The following is a 16858-nucleotide window of genomic DNA, read 5'->3' as shown; positions in this document are numbered from 1 at the left end:
AACCGTAGCACAACCCTAACCGTAGCACAACCCTAACCCTAGCACAACCCTAACCCTAGCACAACCCTAACCTGAGAGTTTATTTTTTACGCCGTTCCTCATGCGGTGTAAGTGATTAGACGACCTTATTCTTCGGGTCGGTGAGACTACAGCGATACCAGAATCATATCAGGTTTTTATGATTGACAGCTGTCACACACTAAAAGTCGCATTTTTTGTAAAATCTAGTTTTTGCATCGCCATATTTTGAGAGCTATAATTTTTCCAGATTTTGGCAGACAGTCATTTGACGGCTTTTTTTTTGCGGGATGAGTTGATGTTGTTACTGGTGCCATTTTCAGGCACGTGACATTTTTTGATCGCTTTCTATTCCGATATTTGGGAGGCAGAATAAACAAAAACCAACAATTCAGGAATTGTTTTTTTTTTTTTTTTTTATTCTGTTCCACGTGTGGTAAAATTGATAAGGCAGCTTTATTCTTCGGGTCAGTACGTTTACAGCGGTACCACATTTATATCGTATTTCTATGTTTTGCACTTTTACATAATAAAAGCAATTTTATAGAAAAAATTATTTTTTAGCATAGCTTTATTCTGAGAGCTATAACTTTTTTATTTTTTGGCTGATGGAGCTGTATGGTGGCATGTTTTTTGCGGGACGAGATGTCATTTTCAGCGGTCCCATTTTTATTTATATTTGTCCTTTTGATCGCGTGTTATTCCATTTTTTGTTTGGCGGTATGGTGATAAAGCATGTTTTTTTGCTTCGTTTTTTATTTATTTTTTTTACCGTGTTCACTGAAAGGGTTAACTAGTGGGACAGTTTTATAGGTCAGGTTGTTCCGGACGCGGCGATACCAAATATGTGTACTTTTATTGTTTTTTTTTATAATAATATTTATTGATGTGTACATTATATTTTTATTTTTGGTGGATTATTTTTTTTATTTATTTTTTTTATATTTTTACAATTTTTTTTTTATTTCTTTTTTCACTTTCAGATAGTTTTTATACTTTATTACTTTGTCCCACTGTGGGACTTTCACTTTTTTTTCTCTGATCGCCTACATAGCATAGGGATGGAGCACCATCCCTGTGCCATGCAGGCTGTCAGCGCTGCACAGTGAGAAGATTGTTTGGAGATGCACTGCGCATGTCCAAAAAATCTTCCTGCTGTCTGGTGACCCGGATGTTGTCATGACGACATCGGGTCATCATGGCAACATCCTGGAAGCCACGGCAGTCAGCGCTGGAAGCCGGAAGAAGAGGTGAGCATCTGCGATCACCTCCCCTTGCCACCGCAATGCTGCGATCGGCTGCGATCGACTTCGATCGCAGCATCGCGGGGGTTAGTATCAGCTGACACCCGGCGGCGATCGCGCCCGCACAGCCTGTGTGCGCGCGCGATCGACATGACGTACTAATACGGGTCTGGCTCTTAAGTCCCAGGGCACAGATGCGTATTAGTATGTCAAATGTTGTTAAGGGGTTAAATTACATTGGTCTGAATGCAATTCTAGTTATACAGTGGGTACGGAAAGTATTCAGACCCCTTTAAATTTTTTACTCTTTGTTTCATTTCAGCCATTTGGAAAATTCTAAAAAGTTCATTTTTTTTTCTCATTAAAGTACACTCTGCACCCCATCTTGACTGAAAAAAAAACAGAAATGTAGAAATTTTTGCAAATTTATTAAAAAAGAAAAACTGAAATATCACATGGTCATAAGTTTTCAGACCCTTTGCTCAGTATTGAGTAGAAGCACCCTTTTGAGCTAGTACAGCCATGAGTCTTCTTTGGCATGATGCAACAAGTTTCTCACACCTGGATTTGGGGATCCTCCGCCATTCTTCCATGCAGATCCTCTCCAGTTCCATCAGGTTGGATGGTGAACGTTGGTGGACAGCCATTTTCAGGTCTCTCCAGAGATGCTCAATTGGGTCTAGGTCAGGGCTCTGGCTGGGCCAGTCAAGAATGGTCACAGAGTTATTCTGAAGTCACTTCTTTTTTATTTTAGCTGTGTGCTTAGGGTCATTGTCTTGTTATAAGGTGAACCTTCGGCCATGTCTGAGGTCCAGAGCACTCTTGAAGAGATTTTCATCGAGGATATCTCTGTACTTGGACGCATTCATGTTTCCTTCAATTGCAACCAGTCGTCCTGTCACTGCAGCTGAAAAACACCCCCATAGCATGAGGCTGCCACCACTATGTTTCACTGTTGTGATTGTATTGGACAGGTGATGAGCAGTGCCTGGTTTTCTCCAGACATACCGCTTAGAATTATCACCAAAAAGTTCAATATTTGTCTCATCAGACCAGAGAATCTTATTTCTCATAGCCTGGGAGTCCTTCATTAGTTTTTGAGCAAACTCTATGCGGCCTTTTATAGCGTCGGCGTCCCTGCCTCCTGCTAGGCAGGGACGCTGTTCCCCTCACCTCTCTGCTCCGTGCCCGGCGGCTTCCTCCCGCTCTGCCTGTAGCGCCCGCTCTCCCCCAGTCACTGTGCTTAGGGCGCGCGCGCCCTCCCCCTCTCTTAAAGGGGCCGCGCGCGTCGCCCTAAGGAGTCCCCGGCCAATGGCCGGAGGATCCCTCCATATATAAGGCACCTCCTCCAAAATGGAGGTGCCCGAGCAATGTTGTTGCACTGTTCACTACTCTGCTTCAGCCCTCAGGTCCCGTTGCCAGTTACCTGCCAGTTACCTGCCAGTTACCTGCCATTCTCCTGCCAGTTTGCTGCCTGATTCCTGCCTGTCATCCGCTTTCCTGCTTGCTAGCCTGAGGTCCGACGGTCTGCCTTCCGACACCTGTCAGTCTGTCTATGGACCAGCTTGCCCGCTCACCTGCTACCTGCCTGATAGCCTACCTGGAGGCTCCGCCGTCACGTGCTGTGACCACCTGCCAGTCCAGAGACTCTTGCCCGCTCACCTGGGAGCGCTCACCTGCTACCTGCCTGATAGCCTACCTGGAAGCTCCGCCGTCACGTGCTGTGACCACCTGCCAATCCAGAGACTCTTGCCCGCTCACCTGGGAGTGCTCATCTGCTACCTGCCTGTTAGCCTACCTAGAGGCTCCGCCGTCACGTGCTGTGACCACCTGCCAGTCCAGAGACTCTTGCCCGCTCACCTGGGAGCGCTCATCTGCTACCTGCCTGTTAGCCTACCTGGAGGCTCCGCCGTCACATGCTGTGACCACCTGCTTATCCTGAGACTCTCGCCTGCTCACCTGGGAGCACTCATCTGCCATCTGCCTGCTAGCCTACGTGGAGGCTCAGCCGTCACAGGTCGTACCTGCCTGTTTACCCAGAGACTGCCCCGGTCACTTGCCGTGACCTGCTGCCCGTTTACCCAGAGACTGCCCCGGTCACTTGCCGTGACCTCCTGCCCGATTACCCAGAGACTGTCCCGGTCACTTGCTGTGACCTCCTGCCCGTTTACCCAGAGACTGTCCCGGTCACTTGCTGTGACCTCCTGCCCGTTTACCCAGAGACTGTCCCGGTCACTTGCCGTGACCTCCTGCCCGTTTGCCCAGAGACTGTCCCGGTCACCTGCTGTGACCGCCTGCCTGTCTTCCGTGGTCGCCACCCGCTTCCTTACAAGGACTGCCCCTTGTATAAGTTGCTCAGAGGTTCCGCCTCCCAGACCCGTTACAGTTTGCTCGGGCCCTGGAACCCGGTGGCACCCAAGCTCCCTCGCTCTCGGACCTTGTCATGAACTGTCCCGACAGAGGTCCCAACAGGAGTCCATCCTGGGTCACCTGCGGAATGTCAATACTCGCCTGGACACTTTGACTGCCCCACCAGCAACCACCGCTAGTGTCATGACTCGCAGCCCGGCTGCTCCGCTGCCCACCAATGCCATAGTATCCTGCTCTGGAATCCGGCTTTCTGCACCTCCTCGCTTCGGAGGCGACTCCGCTCAAGCTCGGGGCTTCATTAACCAGTGCACCCTGCACTTTGAACACCAGTCCCACCAGTTTAATTCCGACCGGGCCAAAGTAGCCTTCATCATGTCCCATCTCACGGGAGAGGCACTGGCTTGGCTAAGTCCTCTATGGGAGAGAGGAGACCCTCTGGTGTCCGACCTGCCAGCCTTTCTCACGGCTTTCCGGAAGGTCTTCGACGAACCCGGACGGAAGACCTCATCCGCCTCATCTCTGCTATGCCTCCGTCAAGGGAGTCTCACCGTGGGCCAATATGCCATACGGTTCCGTACCCTTGCTTCGGAGCTGGCCTGGGATAACGACGCCCTGGTGTCCGTCTTCTGGGAGGGTCTGTCCGGCCGTATTAAAGATGAACTCGCCGGTCGGGACATTCCTACCACTCTCGACGACTTGAATACACTAACCACCCGGATTGACATCCGGTTCCAGGAGCGCGCTAGGGAGGTCACCCGTGAGAGGAGGATTCCACATCTAGTCCCTACCTTCCAGAGACCCGTCACTCCCCCTGTTACTCCCCAGGCACACTCACCTGAGCCTATGCAGGTCGACCAGACCAAGATGGTCAAGACCCGTCAAGACTTACGTCGTGCCGAGGGGAGCTGTTTCTACTGTGGCAGTAAGGAGCACCGGATCCGTTCCTGCCCTGAGAGGTCGGGAAAGGCCTGTGTCTAGGATCGCTCAGAAAGGTCGCCCTAGACAAAAGTAAACCCTCTCCATCCCTGATGCTGTCTGTTTCTATCCTCTGCGGAGAGAACCGCTATTTTGAACTGGCTCAACTTGACTCTGGAGCTGCTGGAAATCTCATCTCTCAATCCCTGGTAGAAAAATACCACATTCCCACCAAACCTCTGGCCGTACCAATATCTGTCGCCGCCGTGGATGGGGGCCTCTTACCACATCCCATCCAACTCATCACCGAATCTCTGACTCTACAGGTGGGAATGCTGCATTCCGAGAGCATCTCCTTTCATGTTCTGCCTGGACTCTCTCACGCACTATTGCTTGGCCTGCCTTGGCTCCAGAGACATGCACCCGTGCTTGACTGACAGACCGGAGAGGTCCTTCGCTGGGGACAGAACTGCCATAAGACTTGTCTAGTTCCCGTTCATCCTGCCCGTCCTTCTCCTACCCCAGCCAATCTGCCCGGTCTTCTGGTTCCCTATTGGTCTTATGCGGATGTCTTCAATAAAAAAGAGGCAGAGACTTTACCTCCTCATAGACCATACGACTGCCCAATCGACCTGATGCCCGGCTCTACTCCTCCCCGTGGGCGAATCTACCCTTTGTCCGCTGCTGAAACCCGGTCCATGTCTGAATATATTGAGGAGAACCTGGCCTGGGGATTTATCCGGAAATCTACCTCCCCGGCGGGAGCAGGCTTCTTCTTTGTCAAAAAGAAGGACGGCTCACTCCGTCCATGTATAGACTATAGAGGCCTAAACCAGATTACTGTGAAGAATAAATACCCCCTTCCGCTTATTCCTGAATTATTTGACCGTCTGAGGGGGGCTAGAATCTTCACCAAACTGGATCTCCGTGGGGCATATAACCTGGTCCGTATCCGTCAGGGGGATGAGTGGAAGACGGCATTCAATACCCGGGACGGCCACTATGAGTACCTTGTGATGCCCTTCGGTCTCTGTAACGCTCCTGCCGTCTTTCAAGAGTTGGTCAATGACATCTTCTGTGATCTTCTCTACTCCTGCGTGGTGGTGTACCTGGACGATATCTTGGTCTTCTCTCCGGATCTTCCTACTCACCGGAGGGACGTTCGTCAGGTCCTGCTCAGGCTCAGGCAGAACCACCTCTACGCTAAATAAGAGAAGTGCATCTTTGAGCAGACCTCTCTTCCATTTCTGGGCTGCATAATCTCTCAGACTGGTCTACAAATGGATCCTGAGAAACTGTCTGCCATCCAGAAGTGGCCCCGACCAGAGGGGTTGAAGGCTATTCAGCGGTTCCTGGGCTTCGCCAACTATTACCGCCTGTTCATACCGCACTTCTCTTCCCGGACCGCCCCTATCTCTGCTCTCACCCGTAAAGGTACGAACTCCAGAGAATGGCCGCCCGAAGCAGAGGAGGCATTTCCTTCCTTAAAACAGGCCTTCCTCTCCGCCTCGGTGCTGCATCGTCCGGACGGCAACAAACAATTCTTCCTAGAAGTTGACGCATCCTCCTCCGGAGCTGGGGCGGTACTTACCCAAAAATCTTCTTCCGGAAGAAAGGTAACCTGCGGCTTTTTCTCCAAACTTTTCTCCTCTTCTGAGCGCAATTATTCTATAGGAGACCGAGAATTGTTGGCCATTAAGATGGCACTGGAGGAGTGGCGTTACCTGCTCGAGGGGGCTCTCCACCCGGTAATAATTTACACTGACCACAAGAACTTGGCATTTCTCCAGAGCGCCCAGAGACTTAACCCGCACCAAGCCCGGTGGTCTTTGTTTTTTGCCCGCTTTGATTTCATTCTTCATTTTCGTCCGGCTGACAAAAACATCAAAGCTGACGCCCTGTCCCGATCCTTTCTGGTGTCTGATCTTGAGGAGGAGCCTAAACACATCATCGATCCCGCCAGATTAATGCAGGTATCCCCCGTGGGCCTAAATCGTCTCCCTCCCGGTAAGACGTTCGTAACGGAGTCCGATCGGGAGAAGATTCTACACTGGGGTCACTCGTCTAAGCTAGCTGGGCACGCCGGTCAGAAAAAGACTCTCCAGCTTATTACCCAGCACTACTGGTGGCCTACCCTGCACAAGGATGTAATTGACTTTGTTTCTGCCTGTGTGTCCTGCGCCCGCAACAAAGTTCCGAGACACCTGCCTGCCGGCCGCCTTCTTCCTCTGCCTGTGCCTGCTGCCCCGTGGCAACATATAGCTATGGACTTCATAACAGATCTCCCCGTCTCTGCCGGTTGTACGGTCATTTGGGTGGTCGCTGACCGCTTTTCCAAAATGGCTCATTTTATTCCCCTGCCAGGCCTCCCGTCTGCTCCCGAGCTAGCTAAAGACTTTATCCGCCACATCTTCCGTCTCCATGGTCTGCCTCTCCACATCGTGTCGGATCGTGGGGTTCAGTTCACCTCACGCTTCTGGAGAGCCACATGTAAACTGCTCGACGTCACCCTGGACTTCTCCTCCGCTTACCACCCACAGTCCAATGGTCAAGTGGAGCGGATCAATCAGAATTTGACCAGTTACCTCCGGCACTTCGTTAATGCCCACCATTCAGACTGGGTGGATCTCCTACCATGGGCCGAGTTCTCTTACAACAATCACGAGAGCGAATCTTCTTCTAAATCCCCGTTTTTTGTAGTCTTCGGTCAGCATCCTCGGATCCCTTTTCCTGTCTCCACCTCTGTGGACAACCCGGCCGCGGAATCTCTCGTTAGCAAATTTTCCTCCATTTGGGAGAGTACCCGATCCGCACTCCTTCAGTCGTCCGAGCGGATGAAGAGACACGCCGACAAAAAACGCCTGGATTCCCCACAATTTCGTCCCGGAGATAAAGTCTGGCTCTCATCCAAATATGTCCGGCTCAAGATTCCTTCCTATGAGTTAGGGCCTCGGTTCATCGGCCCACTGGAGGTTATCAAACAGATCAACCCGGTGGCCTATAAATTGAAACTCCCGGCCAACTTACGGATCCCTAACTCCTTCCATGTATCTCTTCTCAAACCCGTGGTACTTAACTCCTTTTCCAAGTCTACAGGTACGCCTCCTGCTCCGGTTTCTGCAGAAGACGAGTTTGAGGTAGAGAACATTCTGGCCACCAAAAGGGTAAGAGGAAAGACCTTTTTTCTAGTGGATTGGAAGGGGTTTGGTCCTGAGGAGAGAACATGGGAGCCCCGGGAGAACATCCATGCCCCTCTCATCCTTGCTAAATTTCTGTCTGGCCTAAAAAAGGGGGGGCCTAAAGGGGGGGGTACTGTAGCGTCGGCGTCCCTGCCTCCTGCTAGGCAGGGACGCTGTTTTTCTCACCTCTCTGCTCCGTGCCCGGCGGCTTCCTCCCGCTCTGCCTGTAGCGCCCGCTCTCCCCTGGTCACTGTGCTTAGGGCGCGCGCGCGCGCCCTCCCCCTCTCTTAAAGGGGCCGCGCGCGTCGCCCTAAGGAGTCCCCGGCCAATGGCCGGAGGATCCCTCCATATATAAGGCACCTCCTCCAAAATGGAGGTGCCCGAGCAATGTTGTTGCACTGTTCACTACTCTGCTTCAGCCCTCAGGTCCCGTTGCCAGTTACCTGCCAGTTACCTGCCAGTCTCCTGCCAGTTTGCTGCCTGATTCCTGCCTGTCATCCGCTTTCCTGCTTGCTAGCCTGAGGTCCGACGGTCTGCCTTCCGACACCTGTCAGTCTGTCTATGGACCAGCTTGCCCGCTCATCTGGGAGCGCTCACCTGCTACCTGCCTGATAGCCTACCTGGAGGCTCGGCCGTCACGTGCTGTGACCACCTGCCAGTCCAGAGACTCTTGCCCGCTCACCTGGGAGCGCTCACCTGCTACCTGCCTGATAGCCTACCTGGAGGCTCCGCCGTCACGTGCTGTGACCACCTGCCAGTCCAGAGACTCTTGCCCGCTCACCTGGGAGTGCTCATCTGCTACCTGCCTGCTAGCCTACCTAGAGGCTCCGCCGTCACGTGCTGTGACCACCTGCCAGTCCAGAGACTCTTGCCCGCTCACCTGGGAGCGCTCATCTGCTACCTGCCTGTTTGCCTACCTGGAGGCTCCGCCGTCACATGCTGTGACCACCTGCTTATCCTGAGACTCTCGCCTGCTCACCTGGGAGCACTCATCTGCCATCTGCCTGCTAGCCTACCTGGAGGCTCAGCCGTCACAGGTCGTACCTGCCCGTTTACCCAGAGACTGCCCCGGTCACTTGCCGTGACCTCCTGCCCGTTTACCCAGAGACTGCCCCGGTCACTTGCCGTGACCTCCTGCCCGTTTACCCAGAGACTGTCCCGGTCACTTGCTGTGACCTCCTGCCCGTTTACCCAGAGACTGTCCCGGTCACTTGCTGTGACCTCCTGCCCGTTTACCCAGAGACTGTCCCGGTCACTTGCCGTGACCTCCTGCCCGTTTGCCCAGAGACTGTCCCGGTCACCTGCTGTGACTGCCTGCCTGTCTTCCCTGGTCGCCACCCGCTTCCTTACAAGGACTGCCCCTTGTATAAGTTGCTCAGAGGTCCCGCCTCCCAGACCCGTTACACCTTTCATATGTCTTGCACTAAGTAGAGGCTTCCGTTGGGTCACTCTGCCATAAAGTACCGACTGGTGGTGGGCTGCAGTGATACTTGACTAGATGGAACTTTCTCCCATCTCCCTACTGCATCTCTGGAGCTCAGCCACAGTGATCTTGGCGTTCTTCTTTACCTCTCTCACCAAGGCTCTTCTCCCATGATTGCTCAGTTTTCCTGGATGGCCAGGTCTAGGAAGACTTCTGGTGGTCCCAAACTTTTTCCATTCAAGGATTATGGAGGCCACTGTGCTCTTAGGAACCTTGAGTAATGCAGAAATTCTTTTGTAACCTTGGCCAGATCTGTGCATTGCCACAATTCTGTCTCTGAGCTGCTTGGGCAGTTCCTTTAAGCTGATGATTCGCATTTGGTCTGACATGCACTGTGAGCTGTGAGGTCTTATATAGACAGGTGTGTGCCTTTCCAAATCAGGTCCTATCAGTTTCAGTCCTATCTATTAAACACAGCTGGACTCCAATGAAGGAGTAGAACCATCTCAAGGAGGATCGCAAGGAAATGGACATCATGTTACTTAAATATGAGTGTCTGAGCAAAGGGTCTGAATACTTATGACCATGTGATATTTCAGTTTTTCTTTAATAAATTTGCGAAAATTTCTACATTTCTTTTTTTTTTCAGTCAAGACGGGGTGCAGAGTGTACTTTAATGAAAAAAAATCAACTTTTTAGAATTTACCAAATGGCTGCAATGAGACAAAGAGTGAAAAATTTAAAGGAGTCTGAATACTTTCCATACTCACTGTATGCCAGTGCAAGCAAGACCTTAGTGTGAAACTATTACAGCAATTGTCTTTGTAACATGCCCACTTTATGAGGTATACAGGTATACGGCATTGTCACATTTAAATGTCTGCAATGTTGCGATTTTACTTTTATCTTTGTAATAAAAAAAAAAATACCCGTTTCATAAAAATGAATGCACAAAAAATGTAAAGAGTTGTCACATGTCAGTATCACAAACAAGCGAGCACATTTTATGAGTGTTTTTTACAGTAGAAAAAATAAGACAGAGATGCATTAAACTGCCTTCTTGGGTTATAGTTAGTGTTTAGCATTCCGATTCTGAAATATCGGGTATCGGCCGAAATTCCGATACTTAATTCCGATACTTTTACAATATCGTATACCGAAATCGGAAGTTCCTATAATGCAATGAGCCAGTTTCATTTTATTCAGCCAACGAGAAACCTAAGAAGTGTGGGCACATCATGTTAGGCATGTATGTATCTTAACTAATGGCATGGCTGTGATTGGCTGCTGAAATGATGTCATGATGCACTATAAAAGCCGCCGCCGCCATTTTCGGCTCACTCTGCTGTGAATTCAGTTAGGGATAGGACGCTGTTGTTCTGAAGGACAGTTTTAGCTACCTATTTGGTCTATTCTGCTTTACCCAAGCTACTTTATAAATCGCTGTGCTTTGCAGCACTAGTGCACAGTTCTCTGTGCTGTTCACCGCTGTCTGCAAGGTCTCTGTGTGTGAGTCCAGCTCACCCTGTAGTGTGTGCTTCAACCACACCTGGCTGTAGTGCACTCAGTGTGTGTCACTGCCTCATACATTGTCCTTTTTTGCCAATTCATAATTTTTCCTGATTTCTCCTATTAGTGTGGTGGTTCCATCCGTATTCAGCTAAATTGGTTCCAAACACACCATATAGGAGTAGTTAGAGGAGCCTTTCTGCAGCATTGTGCCCTGCAGCCCCAGCCAGATTAGTATTAGCCTATTTTTTGTAGCCTCATGTATTGCATTGTAGGTTACCTTCCTACATTGTAATAGCTACAAAAAGTTTGTGATACTATCGGTATTACATCTTTGGGCACATCCAGTGTCTTTTTGTGACAAAAAACCTAAATAAAGTTCACCAAACACTCCACTTTATAGTTGTGTAGGCCACATTAGCTCATATTAAAGTCTAGTCCACACTTTATAAAATTAGTGTTTCTTATACCTGTTAGCAGCTATTCAGGAATAAGCACACTAAGCCCTTAGTACTTTTCTGCCTATCTTTATCAGTCTACCAAGATGAAGAAGGCAGGGAGTAAGTCATGTGGTCCTGGTCGTGGGCGTGGAGTTTTTGCAGGGAGAGGACGTGAGGATTCTGTGCCTGCAGGGAGAGGACGTGGGGATTCTGTGCCTGCTGCGGGCACCAGTGACTCAGCATCCCCCAGTTTTACCAGGGAACAGTCCTTTATGCGCAGCTTTGTAGGAGCTAGCCTTAACCCACTGCTGCAGGAGGACCAAATTGAAGCCATTGTCGGATGGAAGGCAGCTAACGCATCGACTTCAATTAGTTCCAGATCCTCTCAGGTCCTGAGCACTGAAGAGCACCCATCTGTCTCTTCACCACCTGCCAAATTGTCCAGGCAGTCAGAGAGCCCTGGAAAAGAGCCATCTCTATTTCTGTTCTCTGAATCTCTTGGCTTGGAAAGAGGGGGCCAGCCAAGCAGAATTCGAGAATTTGAAGAAGAGGTAGTATGCAGTGATGCGCAACCGTTTTGTCTCTCTGAATCTGAAGAGGCGGGTGGGCCAGTGCCTATGGTCAGCAGCACACCTCAGTACGCATCTGATGATGAGACTCAGGTGCCACTTTCTGGTGCGTACTGTGCTGTCGAGACTACCCAGGAGAAGCAGTTGTTTGAAGAGGGTGGTGTAGATGATGAGGTCCTTGACCCATCATGGCGTGAGGGACAGGAAGGTGGTGGGAGCAGCTCTGAGGAAGAGATTCCCCGAATGGCCCAAAAAGGAGGGAGAGGGAGGGGGCAGACTTGGTTGCCTGTAGCCTCCACTTCGGCACCCATTAGGAGCATGGCTCTTCCAAAATGCAAAGCGGGCGCTCCCAAGACTTGCAGTGCCTGGTCCTTTTTTAACACAGTTGCAGATGACATTTGCTTTGTCAAATGCAAGCTGTGTAATCAGAAGGTGAAAAGAGGGAAAAGTGTCAGCAACCTCAATACCACAAATATGTGGAAACATGTGCGGACCAAGCACGTGGTGGAGTTACAAAAACACACTGAAGACCTAGGCCAACCTACAGCACCACCTACCACCTCTTCAGCTCGTGTTGTAGCCTCTTCCTCCAGCTCACACACAGCTGGTTCGGCTTCCTCACTGGATCGCCATGGAAGAATCTCTGGCACTGTTGTACAGAGACACAGTGTAATTCCACCCACAGCACCACTTTCCCTGTCATCCTCACACTCCCAGGCCAGTCTACAGCCATCGTTAGCACAGGCATGGGAGAAAAGGCGCCCATACTCAGCAAACCACCCCCGAGCACAGGCTCTGAATGCTGGCATTGCTAAACTACTGGCCCCTGAAATGCTATCATTCAGGCAGGTGGAGACTGACACCTTCCGTAACTTTATGGCATTGGCAGTCCCACAATACAACGTGCCCAGCCGCTTTTATTTCAGCAGGCTAGCCGTCCCTGCCCTGCAACAGCATGTGGAGGGAAAAATTAAACATGCGCTACAAAATGCCATCAGTAGCAAGGTCCACCTGACCACTGATGCGTGGACCAGTAAGCATGGACAGGGACGATACCTTTCCCTCACTGCCCATTGGGTAAATGTTGTGGAGCCGGGTACAGATCTTGAGAGTGGCGCTGTACGTGTTCTGCCAACTCCAAGGATTGCAGGAATCCAGTCTGTACACATTGACTCCTCCTCATACTCCAGTTCCACTGAATCAGCGCTGCAGGTGCCGTCACGGTCTACCTCCACATCGACCCGTGAACGGTTACCTGTTAAGATGAACGATATGAGCACCGCCGTGGCCAAAAGTCAACAGGCCGTATTAAAATTAATTTCTTTGGGGAATCGAAGCCACACAGCGCAGGAGCTCTGGAATGCCATCAAGCAGCAGAGCGAAGTGTGGTTTGTGCCAGCGAATCTCCAGCCAGGTATGGTAGTGTGTGACAATGGCCGAAATCTGGTGGCAGCTCTGGGCCTAGGCAACCTCACTCACATCCCATGTCTGGCACATGTGCTCAACTTGGTCGTGCAGAGTTTTTTGAGGGGCTATCCGGATCTTGATGCACTGCTTCACAAGGTCCGCATAGAGTGCGCTCACTTGTGGCATTCCAGCAACGCAAGATCGCGCATTGCAGCTCTGCAGCGCCGATTACGCCTTCCGGAACATCGCATCATATGTGACCTACCCACCAGGTGGAATTCAACGTTACATATGTTGTAGAGGTTGTGTGAGCAGCAAGCAGCAGTAATGGAGTACCAGCAGTGCGCGCCATTCACACTTCACCACCACTGAGTGGGCCTCTATGAAGGACATTCGCCACGTTTTCCATGCCTTCGATTATTCCACGCGGATGGCGAGTGCAGATGATGCACTAGTCAGCATGACTATCCCCCTTATCTGCCTGCTTGAAAAAACACTGCAAGCACTAAGGGACGAGGTTTTGGAAGAGGTGGAGGATAAGGAGTCACAAATGCCATCTGCTTCTCTGCAGTGTGCGCAACGTGGTTCCTCACAAAGGCCTAGGCAGGGGACACTTTGTGAGGAGGATGAGGAGGAGTCAATGGAGGAGGAAGACATCTGTCCAGAGGAGGGGGGTACACAATGCTCTAGTAGTCAGTATCTAGAGCGAAGGTGGGGTGAAGCAGAGCAGGCAGAGATCACGCCTCAAGCAGGGGACAGCGTTTCTTGGCCAGTTGGCAGTCTGCAGCACATGGTTGATTTCATGCTGCAGTGCCTGAGAAACGACCGCCGCATCGCCCACATTCTCAACACGGCTGATTATTGGGTGTCCACCCTCCTAGATCCTCGCTACCGGGACAACTTACAAAGCCTCATAACACCGTTGAACCGGAGTACCAATACGCACTGGTGCATTCCATCATGTTCTCCATTCCAACCGAGAGCAGTACTGCTAGTGCTTTACAAAGCAGCTCAGTGCGCCGAGGCAGTGGAGGAAACTCTGCACAAAGATGGAGCAGAAGCAGCGCCTCAGCACAAGGCAAGACCAGTATGGCCCAAATGTGGCAAAGTTTTGTGTCCCCACCGCCACAAATGTCTACACCATCACAGACGGCTCCAGTCAGCAGGAGGCAACGTTTCCGTCAGATGGTGACAGACTACATTTCTTGCCCTCTCAGTGTACTCCCAGACGGCTCTTCTCCCTTCAAGTTTTGGGTCTGTAAGCTGGATACATGGCCAGAGCTTAGCCAGTATGCATTGGAGGTGCTAGCTTGCCCTGCTGCTAGTGGATTATCGGAACGCGTCTTTAGTGCCGCAGGTGGTGTACTAACAGACCGTCGCATGCGACTATCCTCCGATAACGTTGACCGGCTGACTTTTCTCAAAATGAACAAGGCCTGGATCTCGCATGAATTTGCCAGTCCTCTTCCAGAATAAATAATTGGTTGGCAACAGTATCCAGGTCTCCTGTTGTGTTCATGTTTCTACCACCTGAACTGTAATCCCTGAGCTCTAACACCGCCAGTTGGCGCTAGGAAGTGCTGTCTGCACAGTCAACACTTGCTGCCGTGTTATTGGGGTTCAGTAACGTCAGCTGTTCCCCTGCTGTGCGGACGGCAATTTCTCCTGCTCTGTCCACATTCACACTACTACAGATTTTAAAGTTGCTCCAATTACACCTCTGGCTCCTCTGTTTTCAGTATTATCCCTGAGCTCCAACGCCACCAGTTGGCGCTGGGAAGTGCTGTCTGCACAGTCAACACTTGCTGCCGTGTTATTGGGATTCAGTAACGTCAGCTCTTCCCCTGCTGTGCGGACGGCAATTTCTCCTGCTCTGTCCACTAGTGTTGAGCCACCCCCGTAGTGTTCGAGTTCGGTTCGGTTCGTCGAACACCCGTGTGTTCGCCGAACTGTTCGTCGAACTGTTCGTCGAACACCTTCGAACACCGTTAAAACCAATGGCAGGCAAACAAAAACACATAGAAACACATAGAAAACACCTTCAAAGGTGTCCAAAAGCTGACAAACTGCTCAGAAGACACAACTAACACATGGAAAAGTGACAAGTACATATAGTCATGCGAAAAGAAAAGAGGTGGAGGAGTAAAAGGAGGGGGAGACACAGATATAGGCATGTCATGCCCTTCTAAAATCCAAAAAGTGAGAAGCTGACACGTTCAGTCCGCTCCTGCCCGTGCCACCTCCGTGTCGCCGGGTTTGTGCCAGAGCCGCGGTGAACCCTGACGGCCAGCCCCCCTCTCCCAATAATGGTGCCTGTCCGCTGGTGGGTCGAGCGAGCCCCCCTGTGGTGGAGGCAGCTCTAAGCTTTTTAATTTAAATTGTCTCTCTAATTTGAATAAATACACTTTAAATCCATTTACAAGGATCTATTGGAGGGCAAGTCTCATGCCAGCAGCCGCGTAATTCCAGCTCCAGTAGCGTCCACTAAAGCTGCTGCAGTTAAAAAGCTTTTATAAGGATCGAGCTCGGCTGTCCACCGCAAGGCATCCTACTGCCAGTCCGAGCCCCTATGCCTTGGGGTGCCTCCTGATGCTCTTCACTGAGTATCCCGTGGTCCCGAAGCATTTCCTTTGAAAAAATTAAGTGTCCAAACTACAGGTGGTGTAGCTTGCTTAACAGCCAGGATAATCCGCTGACTAGCAGACCCTGCTACTAGGCACAAAGTATTTCCTGGGCTAGATGCAGTTAAAAATTTGTAATTAGATACTCTCGTTGGATGCTGAGAAAGCATTCCATAGAGTCTCCTGGCACGCCATATATGATTCTCTTAAAAAGCTTGGGGTAGGGGTCTAGGGGACCCTTTTATAGCCAAAATCACGGCCCTGTATCGCAATACGTCACCTAGGCTGAAGATAAATGGAACTGTAGCACCCTGAGGGCTCGGTTGCTACAGAGGTATTGCACCTCACCCAGAGGTGTGATATCTCACTCTCAGGTAAGGATGTAGTGTGGATCAGGACCCGACACCTGCATGCATTACACCACATTGCCGTGGGGCAAGGCGACCAATATGCCCCTGAGATGGGCACGACAGTCCCTGTCCCTGGCTGGAGTGGGGGGAGGGAACACTGAGGAAGGGGAACCCTGTAGTGCAGGAGCAGGGAGGAAGCAGTTCCTGGGTGCATTGAGAAGGGAGTATAAAAGGTGGGCACCATCTTAGTTCAGTGCAGAGAAGTCTGAGCAGAAGTGGCAGGGAGCAGGGGCTCTGCATGAGCTCTGCTCCGGAGGCGGGCCTAGTAACAGAGGCCCAGGCCTGGAAGAGGGAGAAGGAAGGAAGAGGAGCGGAGAAGGCTCCAGGAACGAGGAACGAAGGGATCTCAGGGGTGCGGACGGGCGAGTCGCCACCGCACGCCCGAATCCACCTGCGTGGAGGGGTCAGGCCAAAGGGGGAGACCGGTCCCCGAAACTAGTGGAGGCAGGAAACGACCCTCAGCTAGAAACAGGAGGCTGTGACATTTTATGTGGCGCAGCCCCTCGCTACACCCGCTAGGAAGGCACCACATAGGGTCAGGGAAACTGGCGCCAAGTTTACCAAGAGGAGGCCCGAGGCAGCCGGACAGAAGGGTTGGTAAGAAAGGCCAGACAAAGGACACAAAAAGGGGGTCCTGTGAAGCACTCCAAAGTTATCTGGGAGTTGTCTGAGCCCCTCACCTGGTGAGCACAGTACGACGTGGGCAGCCGTTACCTGCAGACGTGGTCTGGATAATAAGAACTGTGAGTAAAG

Source organism: Phyllobates terribilis, unplaced genomic scaffold (assembly GCF_046119375.1).
Source record: "Phyllobates terribilis strain yellow unplaced genomic scaffold, ASM4611937v1 Scaffold_5__5_contigs__length_657084704, whole genome shotgun sequence".
NCBI classification, from domain to species: Eukaryota; Metazoa; Chordata; class Amphibia; order Anura; family Dendrobatidae; genus Phyllobates; species Phyllobates terribilis.
This window is presented reverse-complemented; position numbering follows the sequence as displayed.